Consider the following 13,250-nt stretch of genomic DNA (forward strand, 5'->3'; position numbering starts at 1 on the left):
CAAATTAAGTAACTCAATAAAGAAGAACAAATTGAGTCCAAAACAAGCAGAAGGAAGGAAATAACAAAGAAAATGTCAGTAGCTAACGAAATGAACAGTGGACACGCAATAGAGATAATCAGTGAAACCAAAATTTGTTCTCTGAAAAAAATTCATAAAATTGATAAACCTCTTGCAAGACTTATTAGGAAAAAAATAAAAACAGAAGACTCAAATTACCAGTATAAGAAGTTAAAAAGTGAACATCACTACAGATCCTACAGACATCAAAAAGATGATAAGGGAATATTATGAATGACTTTAGAACAACATATTTGACAAGTTAGATTAAACGGAAAATACCTTGAAAGACACAAACTACGAATGATCAACCTAGAAAAACAAATAAACTTAATAGTTCTACATCTTTAAAAGATATTAAAATATTAGTTTAAAGCCTTCCTACATAGAAATCTCCAGATCTACATCGCTTCATTGGTGAATTCTGCCAAATATTTAAGGAAGAAATAATACCAAATTAACCCAAATTCTTCCAGACAAGAGTAGAGTAGGAAACATTTTACTATTCATTTCTGAGGCCAGGATTATCCTGATAACAATACAGAGCATCTAATATCCTAATACCAGACCAAAGGCATTAGAAGATTTTTAAAAATGAGATCACAATTCTTGTAAGCCAAACCCAGGAATATATAAAAAGGATGAAACATCAAAACCAAATTGGGGTTGTCCCAGGAATATTAGCTTGGTTTAAATTTTGAAAATCAATCACTGTAAACTGTACCAACACACTTAAAGAAAAAAAAAACTGTATCATTATTTCAGTAAATGCAGTAAAAGCATTTGACAAAATTTAATACCCACACATGATAGAAACTCCAAGTAAACTAAGAATAAAATGAAATTTCCTTAAATTTAGAAAATGGATGTACAAAAAAAAATAGAGTTAACACCATACTAATAGACAACAGACTACTTCCACTTAAGATAAGGAAGAAGCCACAGATTTCTATTTTTACCTTGTATTCAACATTGCACAGAAGAACCTAGCCAGAATCACAAGGGGGAAAGTTACTAAGATCAGTCAAATAATACAAGGTCAATATACAAAAAAAATTGTATTTCTATATGCTAACAAAAACACTGGAAACGAAATTTATAAAACAATATAATTTATAATAACATCAGAGAAACATTTACTCTTTAAAGATAAATGGAATAAAATATGTGCAGGATCTGTACACTGCAAACTATAAACATTGATGGAATTAAAGAAGTCCTGAATAAAGCAAGAGGCTGACCATGGTGGCTCATACCTGTAATCCCAGCACTTTGGGAGGCTGAGGCAGAAGGACCACTTAAGCCCAAGAGTTCGAGACCAGCCTGCGCACCATGGCAAAAACCTGTCTGTACAAAAAATACAACAAATTAGCCAGGTATAGTGGCACACACCTGTAGTACCTGATACTGGGAGGCTGAGGTGGTAGGATCACCTGAGGCCAGGGAGGTCAAGGCTGCAGTAAGCCATGATCGTGGCACTGTACTCCAGCCTGGAAGACAAAGCGAGACCCTGTCTCAAGAAAATAAAATAAAATAAAATAAAATAAAATAAAATAAAATAAAATAAATCAAGAGATTGGAAGACTATGTATTGTTAATGTGAATTCTTCCAAATTGATCTATAAATTTAATGTAATCCCAAGAAATGTCACAGTGTTTTAGAAATCAGCAAGCTAATTCTAAAACATATATGGATATACAAAAAACCTGAAATAGACAAAATAAATTTATTAAAAGAAAGACATAGTTGGAAGACTCACACTCTCCGATTTTAAGACAGTATAAAAGTAGAAGAATCAAAAAAGTGTGACACCAGTCTCAAGCTGGGTATAAAGATCAATGGAACCATGGCCACAAGGAAACACCTCGGCTTCCCCTGAGTTAGTGTTCACCTGAAAGAAATTGTGGTGCTGCTAATAAGGGCAAAACATATACACTTGTTGGACAGGCAAATAACCATATTCAGGCTACATGGGATAGGAGGAAAGGCCAATTTTTTTTTTTTTTTTTTTTTTTTTTTTTTTTTTTTTTTTTGAGATAGAGTCTCGCTCTGTCACCCAGGCTGGAGTGCAGTGGCACAATCTCGGCTCACTGCAAGCTCCGCCTCCCGGGTTCACGCCATTCTCCTGCCTCAGCCTCCCAAGTAGCTGGGACTACAGGCGCCCGCCATCACGTCCGGCTAATTTTTTGTATTTTTAGTAGAGACGGGGTTTCACCGTGTTAGCCAGGATGGTCTCGATCTCCTGACCTCGTGATCCACCCACCTCGGCCTCCCAAAGTGCTGGGATTACAGGAGTGAGCCACCGCACCCGGCCTCTGAAATGACGGCTTTTTTATGAAAAAAGATATTGTGGGAAGGAAGCGGCGAATGGTGGCTACAAGACAAAGCATAAGGCAGAGAGGGTGTGTTAGGCAGGGTTCTCCAGAGGAAGACAGTCAAAAGGATGTGTGTACGTGCATGTGTGTGTGTGTGTGTGTGAGAGAGAGAGAGAGTGTGTGTGTGTGTGTGCGCGCGCGCGTGTGTGTGTGTGTGTGTGTGTGTGTGTGTGTGTGTAGAGAGAGAGGAACTGGCTTCCACAATATGGATCTGGCAAGTCAAGATCAGGCCAGCAGGCTGGAACTTCATTAAGAGTTGATGTTGCAGTCTTGAGTCCAAATTCTGCAGAGCAACAGGCTGGAAACTCAGGCAAGATTTTTATGTTGCAGTCTGGAGACAACATTCCTTCTTCCTGGGGTACCACAGCATTTTCTCTTATAGCCTTTGACTGATTGGATGAGGTCCACCACATTATGGAAGGTCATCAGCTTTACTCAAAGTCTACTGATTCAATTGTTAATCTCCTCTAAAAAGTGCCTTCACAGCAACATCTAGACAGGTGTTAAAATAATCGGAGATCATAGCCTAGACAAGGTGGTGCATAAAATCAGCCATCACAGATGGAGTTGGAAATCCTGATGATGGTAAATTTTATTGTTCTTTCTGAGCTTGGGAACATTAATGGGGAGTGGAAGAGCAGTGGCACAAGTTGAGTTTGTAATTGACTATAACTCAATGTGGCCTTTAATCATGAATAAGGAATGCCTTCAGGATAAGAAAAAAGTTGGATGAAGTGCTGCATCCCATGTTGTCCACCTTGAGGGAGAAGAGAGAAGCAGCTTCATGTCAGCCATTGGCTGTATGTGGGACCACCCACACGGTCCTCAGGAGAAGATGGTAGCATGATCAGATAACCGTGAGGCTTCCAGCCTCTCCAACACTCCAGGCATGCATGAAGCATATTCTAAATTATTTGGTTGGACTTTTATGTCTACTGTGCAAAATAGGTGGCATTATCCTCACATTACAATTAAGGAAACTAGAGTGAAGAGAGGTTAAGATCATAAGGCTAGTAAATGACTGAGTAAGGCTATTAATAAGTCCCAGGTAAGGCTAAAATCTATGTGGAACGCAGCAGCCCTCCCTGGCTCCCCTGCAAGAGCTTTTCCATAGCTCCAGATAGGATGTACTCTTAAGAGTAAAGCTGCTGACTGCAGGGCGATAGCTGCTCCTGGCTGGCAAACCTCTCATCTCATTACATGAGGAAGTGATCTGAGAGGGAGAATCAGTCTCCCTACTGATGTCAGCATTAGACTAATGTCTAACTACATTCTGGAAGGCTGGAGGAAAGGAAAAGGCCCTTCTTCTCTCTCAACCATTCCCACCCAATGCATGCAGAGACAGATCACCCAGATGGGAAGCCTGTTGTTGGAAAGGAAGAACAGTCATTGCCTCTACTCAGTGCTGTACTGTCAGCCTGGAGGACAGAGCCAGAGGAGACAGCTCTGACTTTTTAACTCCATACATTGTTCCAGGAACAACCTGGCGGTCCAGAATTTCAGTGGCACTCAGAGGAATACTTAATTTGTCATCCCAGTTGCTGACATCATGGGTTAGGGGTTTGTCACTCTGAGAGGTCTGCACCTTCTCTGACCCAGCAAGGCTCCTTCACCCTCAGCATTTGAGGTCCCTTCTTCACACCTCTGGACTAGGTTCACACCAGACAGGCTCTCACCAGCTGGAGAGAAACCTGAACTAGGATTTCTCAGGGCTGAAAAATCAGTAAGCCCTATTTAATATCATGGTCAAATATATTAATCACAACAGCCATTTAATAAATGTATGTGCCAGGTACCAGATTAGCACATTTAACCTTTGCAATGATACACTGAGGTTGGTATTATTTTCCTAATTTTGTGGATTAACATACTGAAATTCATAGGAACTAACTCACTCATGGTTGTTCAACTAAACCTTGTAATTAACTCAGCCTTAACTCCCAGATCTGACTTGCAATCTTTGAAGGCAGAAAGGAGATCTAAAACTAATGATAACAACAATGACTATCATTTTTCTACAGCTTACCAAAAATTTAAGAAAAGAAAATCTTTAAACATAACCCTCATTAAATACCTCATGGGTCAGATACAGGCTACACTTATTAGCATCCCTATTTTATTTGCAATGAACACTGTAGACTGAAAAAGAGAAATCGATTATTAACCAACTCTCATGGAGTAGGATCAGTCCCAGGAGGGACTTGTAACTCAACAGCTTGGAGAGCACTGAGAGCTGAGAAACCAATCCTGAGAGCGGTGGAGATCTTCAAAGAAGAACAGATATTTATACTTGGCCTTGAAGGTGAAATATTTTTTCTGTAAGCAGAGTAGAGAATGCAGCATTTACAGACACCATTCTAAGAACCAGGCATGGAGTAAAGGCATGGAGGGAAGAAAAAAAACAGAGATGGTATCCAAAGAATGACAAGTAGAACTCACACGTAGAGAGGAGGTGCATGGCAGAACCGATTAGGGAGTGTTAGTGTTGGGAGTGACAAAAGATAAGTAGGTTGGGAACAAAGTGCAAAGTGCCCTGAATATCTTACTAAGGAGTCTATTTAATAAAGAAGAGGCAGCACATAAGGAGTACAAACAGAATGACTTTCAATTCAGTAGTTAATGGTGATGATGACACACACCCCTGACATTTCATCAGACTGCATTAGTCAGGGTACACTAGTTTGTGCTTGATAACAAAGAAGCCCCAATATCCCTTTGGCTTCGTACAACAGATATTCACTTATCCACTTCCAATTAAAGCAGAGGAGTGTCCTGACAGCACAGCGCTGCCACTGTTCAAGCAGTTCCCGGAAGACCCAGGCAACCTCCAAAGTATACATTTATCGTTCTGTTCATGGAAAGAGTCCAACTCTCTAAAATCGTTTAAAGAGGCTTATTCTGAGCCAAATAGGAGTGACTATGGCCTGAGGCACAGTCTCAAGAGGTTTTGAGAGCATGCCCAATGTGACTGGTTTATAGTTTGGTTTTACATGTTTTAGGGAGACATAAGACATCAATTAATATATGTAAGGTATACATTGGTTCTGTCTGGGAAGGCAGGAAAGCTCAAAGTGGAGGCTTACAGTCACAGGTGGATTCAAAGATTTTTCTGATTGGCAATTGGTTGAAAGAGTTAAGTTATTATCTAAAGATCTGGAACCAATAGAAGGGAACTCCTGAGTTAAGATAAAGCCTGTGGAGACCAAGGTTCTTATTATGCAGATGAAGCCTCATAGGTGGCTGCCCTCAGAGAGAATAGATGGCAAATGTTTTTTATTCAGACCCTTAAAGATACTAGACTCTCAACTAATTTCTTCAGGATCATAAAATGTAAATTTCCCCCACAAGAGACAGCTTTGCAGGGCCATTTTAAAATATGTTAAAGAAACATATTTTGGGGTAAACTGTTTTGATTTCTTTCAGGTCCTGCTATCTGTCATGTTGGTATCTTATTGCTACAAAGAATCTCCATTGTCAGTCTTAAGATCTCTGTTTCAGTGTTTAGGTTGGTCAGTTGTGCCCGAATTCCAAAGAGAGGAGAGTATAATGAGGCATGCCTGACCACCCTTCCCATCATAGTTTTTCAGGTATCTTCAAAATCTCCTTGGCTGAGAGAAGGGTTCCATTCTGTTGGTTGGGGGACTTAGAATTCACTTTTGGCTTGAATCCCAACACACGGCCCCATGGCTGCCACAGCAGATAAGAGTCAAAAGTGACACTTGAGAACTCTGCTCACAATCTGGTGGCTGGAGGCAGTCACATGACAGTGTTTGCCTGCATGGGGCCTGGGGAGGAGACTCTTCCATGTGTCAGCAAGGAGTGGGGAAGAGAACAAGTGAGTTCAAGGGAGCTCTACCACAAACATGAGTGATTTACATTTTTATTTGGCTCAGTCACTGCTGACATGAGCATGCTGAATGTCAAACATTTCTCTAACACTTCTTTTCTTATCATTTTAATTTGTGATTTTGGTTTCAGGACAAATACTACTTTTCACATACTTTGCAACTGAATTATTTGGATTACAGAGTGGCCTTCACTTAATATTCACTTGCAAGAAAAGGAGTATTTTTAAATAGTCGTTCTATTGATTTAGTAGCAGCACTGTAATGTGAAACAAAAAAGTTCTGAAAAAGATCTTGCCATGTGGTTAGGGATTGCAGATTCCAGCCTCCTAAATCCCAGTTGACATGGCACAGAGAACTTCAACACAGAGAATCCGATATTTGCGTCTCTGGCCTTCACCTTTAACTCTGCCTGACACAGTCCTGACCACATTCTCACCTGTCCACAAGGATGACCTATAATCTCCCCTGTGCGTCCTTCCTCCTCCAGGTGTCTTCATAGTTTTCTGGTGCCCAGCCCTTCTGGTGCCAGAGGTTGTTTAGCCTGCTGCTGTAGAGTCCAGTCCAGTGTCTACAGCTGCCTCTCCAGGCATCTGACTCGGGTCAACCTTCCCTACTCTCCCACATATTTTAAGGACTTGATAGTCACCCAAGATTCTAATCCCAACCTGGTCCCCTGATCTTCAAAATGATAAGTGTGTTTAGAAGCCACTTCTACCCACATCCATCGACAAGCATGAGGTCAGTGTGGCAGTTTATACTGACAATCGCTACTACTGGGAAACTGGGGTAGGAGAACTTAAAGTCCAAGTTCAGTATCCAGGGCCAGGAGATGTCCACTCAGGGATGCCTCATCTCTGTTATTTGAAAAGAATCCAGTTCTGTGCTCCTCTTTTTCAAGGTTAGTAAGAGCACCCCGTCACTTGTGAGGTCTCTCTTGTGACTTCCATGGGTGGCACGAGAACCCCAGGGCTCACATGCCTCTGGATGAGTGTGGGGCTCTCTCTTGTGATCACAGCATCTCTAGAGGCCAAGGGTCCTTGTTCAAGAGTCCTCCTCCATCCTAGGTCAAATACTGCTGCCCCAGGTAGACTGAGGGAAGACCCACCGATCTCTTTCCAAATTGGATGCATTCCTTCTACTCCCAGAGTCCCTCTGCTTGTGATAGACACCACAGGCATTCTCTGGGACCTGCCCAGGAGTGTGAGGTCACCTTCCAGAACATGTGGAACCCAATGCCCCATTTTCTATCCGATCCAGGGGAACCCAACTCCTATGAATTGTCTGGCTAGACCACATCTTACTTGAAAACCACCGAAGTTTCCCCTAAGTCAATTTTCTTGATTCCACAAAGGGACCTATAGCCGTGAAAAATGGAGAGCTCCCCACTGGGATTACTCCTGAGGGCAAGAAATGCGATAGTAGTTCTCATATGTCACCAAGAATGGCCAATGGGATTCTTCTCAAGGAACACACAATTAATATACACCTTGAGTTGGTGTGCCCTGCTACTTGAATTTTCCCTGATTTCATCTCATTATGCTGTGCCGGGAAGAGAACCCACAACTACAAGACACAGCACCTTCCACTGAGTGCCTTTTAGGCATCCAGCACATCTATCAGGTACAGTCTTGATAATCTTGACAAATTGCCTCGAAGCCAGGAATGCCGGCTTCCCCATTTTATAGATAAGAAAAGGGCAGCTCAGACAAGGAGGATTCGTAAGCTCATAGGTCCTGAATCAGGATGTATATCCAGGCTTCCATACTGGTCAGGAAGTGCTGGCCAGCACAGGGTCTCACTGCCTGGGACCCCAGACTCACCACCAGCTGCACCCACCAGGAGTGATGGGGCCTTGGCACCTCCTAAAGCTCTATGGCCACATTTCCAGATAAGAAGACAGAGAGAGAGAGAGAGAGAAAGAGAGAGAGAGAGATTGATTTACTTTAAGGAATTGGCTCACACAGTTTTGGCAGCTGGCAAGTCTGAAATCCTTAGGGCAGGCCAGCAGGCTAAAAATTCGAGTAAAAGCCTTGAGTCTGAAATCTGCAGAGGAGACCCAGCAGGCAGGGGTTTTATCTTGTAACCTTGAAGCAGAATTGCTTCTTCTTCGCAAAATCTCATTTTGGTTCTCAAGGTCTTCATCTGATTGGATGAGGCCCACGCACATTACAAAGGGTCATCTTGTTTACTCAGAGTCTACTGATTAAAACTGAATCACCTCTAAAGAAAATCTGCATAGCAAGATCTAGACTAGTACTTGAGCAAACAACTGGGCACCATGGCCTGATCAAGTTGGTTCAAAATTAACCATCATAGTCCCTATGCTAAGAGGACAGAGAAAAATGAGGTTGCAAGTGTTTTTCTATTTAAGGTGGCTCCCTCTGACAGTCACAGGCATGACTGGGAAGCCCTCTAGTCTGCAGGTGCCAGGTGGAGCTGGGAGTCCAGGCTGGCTCGGACTCTGCGCTGGCTCCAACCAACTGTCCTGGCTCGAGGATCCAGCTGAGGACACCCTCTAGTTGCAGGCTTTCAACGTGGGGGCTTTTTCTTTCAATTTGTTTGTTTTTGTTTCCAGATCTTTGAGGATGTATTTATTCTGCTTTAAATACACTCAAACCATTGCAACGCTGCTATGCTTCATATATTCTGGGGTTCTGACTTATGCTGTCTTTAATTGCTTTCCCTCTTTCCATCCATCTTGCTAATCTCCAAGTTTACTGCTTTCATTTTTCCATTTGTTAAACTATCTGTTCATGACAAGCAGTGTCTGAATAGTTACAAGCCTTTGTTTATAACCCTTATATTCATTTAGCTCTTTCTCAGTTCCACGGGTATTTCTCTCTGTCCTCTGTCCTAGAATTCCATTTCTTTTATGATTTGTTTCTAGGCCAATTTTCTGTCTCACTAGCTTGAGTCATCTTTCCCTGCTTTTGTGGAGATGTTTACTTCGTGCATTTTTTTTTTAATTTTTGTATTTTAACTGTTCCTCCTTTTCATCATTTATTTTAGTCTATTTTTTTTACTCAATTCTGATATCACTTTTGCTTTAATGATGACTTCCTTTATTATTTCTGTTCATGATTATTTCTCTTACTATTTTATCAAAATTTATTTTTATTATTTATTTTTGTATGTCTGTTTGTCTCTTTCATGTGAAAGCTAGGGCTTGAATGTGGCTGTAGCCAAAGCAGGATAAGAATTTTGGCTTATGTGTTAACATAAACTGCATTCTTATTCTCTTCTGTATTTTTAAATTTAAATTCAGTGTCTATTTTATACATGATACTCTCCTTAAATCACAGAGATGAATCCTCATGGAACAAGGCAAAGAGTGGTTATGAAGCCCCTGCCTGGAGAAGAAATTGTTCAAAAGTGGACTGGCTGAGGCGGTGCTTCTCAGGGGAGCACCCTAGGGAGGCTGCTAGACACTGTTATTCCTGCAACCTCCCAGCCTCCTGCCCTGGATCTTGAAATGTTCCCAGATGGCTCATGTGCACAGAAGGTCCATAGCCCCCAGTTATAAGCGTCTCTTGCCTCTCGCTGGCCTCCCATCCCCCAACTTTGTGTATCCCCACAAGGGAGCCCTACCCCACTGGGCACTGAGGCTCCCAGAGCTCCTCGAGGTGGGCTTCTTTCCCATGACATTCCAGTTCTTTGCCAAGTGGAGGGGGCTGGTTCTGAGCCACTGAAACCATGTTGTTACTGACCAAGACATCCTGGGTGTGATCTCTGTACTCCTTGGAAAGGGCAGGGCACCCAAACACCCATCTACCCTGGCTTGCAGTCTGGGTTGCAGTCTGGTCAGGAGCAGGGTGGATGACTGCAGTCTCAGGCCGGGAGCCTGAGAGAGATTCTTAGTCCCCAGTTACTCCCCAGGAGCAGCACCGTGGCCAAGAGCAGCACCGTGGCCAGGAGCAGCACCGTGGTACCAAACCCAGAACGGGTAAGGTGGGAGAGGGAAGATGTGCAGTCAACAAGGCCCCAGAACTCCCTGACACCGTGGAGATCCAAGTCCTAAGGAGTTTCAAGAACCTCAGCAGCTGCAGAGGCGTCTGGGCTAATTCCGCAGCTGGTCCCTGGAGCTTCCAAGCCAATGCTGGAATTAGGTCTAGATTGGGAGCCTCGTAAGAAACTAAACAATGTAAAACGTGCCAAGAGTGTACTATTTGATTAAAGCAGAGAAGAGGTAAGAAAATATCCAGGAAGCGAATGCTCTTACCCAGCTTCTCGTCTTAATAAAAAGCATGAGATGAGGATTAATCTTTTATAACCTGGTTACCATTCCCCAGGCCCAATCAAAGTTGATTGCTCTCAAGGATAATGAATGAATTTGTATCACTGTCTTAGCCAGGGCTTCCATACAAAGCACCACAGACTGGGGGCTTAAACCACAGATAGTTATTCTCTCCCTGTTCTGGAGGCCGGAAGTCCAAGATCAAGGGGCAGCCAGGGCATTTTCTGCTGAGGCCTCACTCCTGGGTTTGTAGATGCCATCTTCTCCCTGTGTCTTCGTGTGGTCTTCCCTCGTGTGTGTCTGTCTCCTCATCTCTTCTTACAAGGGCACAGCGTTGTGGGATTAGGGCCTGCCATGTGACCTCATTTTCACTTAATCACACATTTAAAAGCCCCATCTACAAACACACGGTCACATGCTGAGGTCCTGGGGGGTTGGGACTCCAACATATGAATTTGGCTTGGCAGGGAGACACAATTCAGCCCTCACAAGTGCAAAATATAAAGTCATAGAATTTATTCTCTGCCAACTCAATCTGATCCCAATTCCTCAAGCTCATTGAGCACATCTGCTGAGCGTCACCATACTCAGTCTGTTCTGGGAGGTGAAACTCAGTCCCGTCTTCTCCTCCCATGAGCGCTTCCTGGTTCTTTGCCTTCTCCTGTGTCTCTGCCTTAGCCAGTTCCAAACTGCCGCCTTCCCCGCGGTACTGGCCTCCTCCCCGCTTCTTAGCTCCTTCAGAATTATCTTTTAGAAGTGTTTGTTTTCTGTTTTCATGTTTCCTTTAGTCTTCTGTTATAAAACTCCAGGCTAAGAAAAAATGATTCCAAACCGTGAACTCTAGCCAAAAGGCACTCACTGAATGGTCACCAGACAATAAAGTAACCATTACATCAAAGATAGTCTGTCAAGTAAAGCTTCTCAATTTGAGTTTCTCACCAGTTGAACACGAACAGAAATAAAACAAAAATTACAAAGTCCTTTTTCCCAAGTGAGCATATTAATTTTGCCTCTGGAAAAGTCCTGGGGAAAGACTTTGAACACATGTTGACTGAAATTCGCAGCAATCTCGAAGACCAACACCAGGCAACAGAAGTTGTAGCCAGAAGTGTCCCATTCAGCCCATTATCCTAAGACATTCTTGCATACGGTATTTGGACATTTGTTTCCTCCAGCCTTTTCCTAAAGAGACCAAGAATAGTGTTGCCATTTTAAAAACTCAGTATCAGAGGTCCTTTTCAGAAGTTTTTCATTTCTGGACAGAGAGGTCAATGTCTTCCACTCTTGTCCCTCTCTGACCTCATCCCACTATGGCTCTGAAGAAGCCACTGTGATTTCAAGAATCTTCCATGCTTGTCCAAACTCATGAGCAAGTGTAGCCATGGGGTACCCCAATGGGCCCAATGGCCAGTGAGAGAGGGGAGGAGGGCTTGGCCTAGCAAGAGGATCAAGAGTGCACCTTCCCACAGGTTTTACAGCCAGGCAGCACTGCCTGGTTGACCCCTTCAGATTTGATTAGTGTCATCAAAAACAGCAAGAGCAGCAACGAGGATGCCTTCCACTTAGAGAATCCTACTTAGGGGTCACTCATGATGCAAACCCTTTTGGCTAGTCATTTCATCCTGACAATAAGCCTGCAAGGCATTTAGATGTCTGTGGCAAAGAGAAGTGTTACCTGCTAAGATCAAACAGTAAAAGTAAGCATGGGTGGGGATGAGATGGAGGAGCATCTGGGATTGGAGCAGAGGTACACCTGCCAAGGAGCCCACTGGGGGCGGCCCCCGGTCTGAATAAGGCAGCTTTCCAGCTCTGGTGACAGGAACCCAGCAGGAGCACCCATCACTTCTCTCCCTCCTGTTAGCCTAGGTAGCTAACTTCTCTGGGCCTCAGTTTCCTCAACCATGATCGGTACATCGTGATCCATGCTTCATGGGTGGATCAAGAGGGGTAAAGGGCGTGGGCAGTGTCCTGCTCAGGATCTTGCACACTGCAGTTGCTCAATAATCCCCTCGTCCCACTCCTAATTTCAAAAGAGAGATTGTTGTGTGTCTCTAAGCTCTGGGCTTGCTTCACCCAGGGCTCACTCTCCAAAGAGGTCAGTCTCTTTCCTCCTTCCAGTTCCACTCCTTCCTCCTTGGGTGTTGCCAGTGTCCCAGCATACTTAATGCATTAAGGAATGAAAGCTGCCAGGGGGAGGGTGAAGGAAACTTAACCCCCCGTTTGCCGAGCCTTCCTTCACTCCCACAGCTTACCTGGAGGGAGCAGCCAGGCTTGGTCCTAGCCCTTCATCCCCTTTTGTGACAGTGTGAAGCTACCATGCACTGCTCCTCTGTGCCCCTCACCCCATCCCTGCCTCTCCACTCTAACATCCATGAGGCAACTGGGCCACAGGCAGCTGGAACCCATTACAGTTATTTGGAACAAGAAGGAAGCCTGCCCCAAACCACTGATTTCTAGGAACCTCAGTCTTGATTCCAGGAATGCTGTTTGTGGTAGAAGCATGACAGTGCCATATCACTGGAGGTTGCATGTCCTAGCACAGGCTCCCAGCTCAGAGCGCAGCCCTGAGGCCTCTGCGTGCTGCCCCTAATTTGACTCAGCCCCTTCTCACATTTAGTAGCTTATTTTTAGGGTGAGCGTCAACGCTAGATGTCTCTGGAGAGATACTCCTTCTCTAATTTTGGCTCTCCCTCCAGCATAAGCCTGGAGTTGGGGACAAGAGCTGAGCTGAA

This window comes from Macaca thibetana, chromosome 3, assembly GCF_024542745.1.
Source record: "Macaca thibetana thibetana isolate TM-01 chromosome 3, ASM2454274v1, whole genome shotgun sequence".
Lineage (NCBI taxonomy): Eukaryota > Metazoa > Chordata > Mammalia > Primates > Cercopithecidae > Macaca > Macaca thibetana.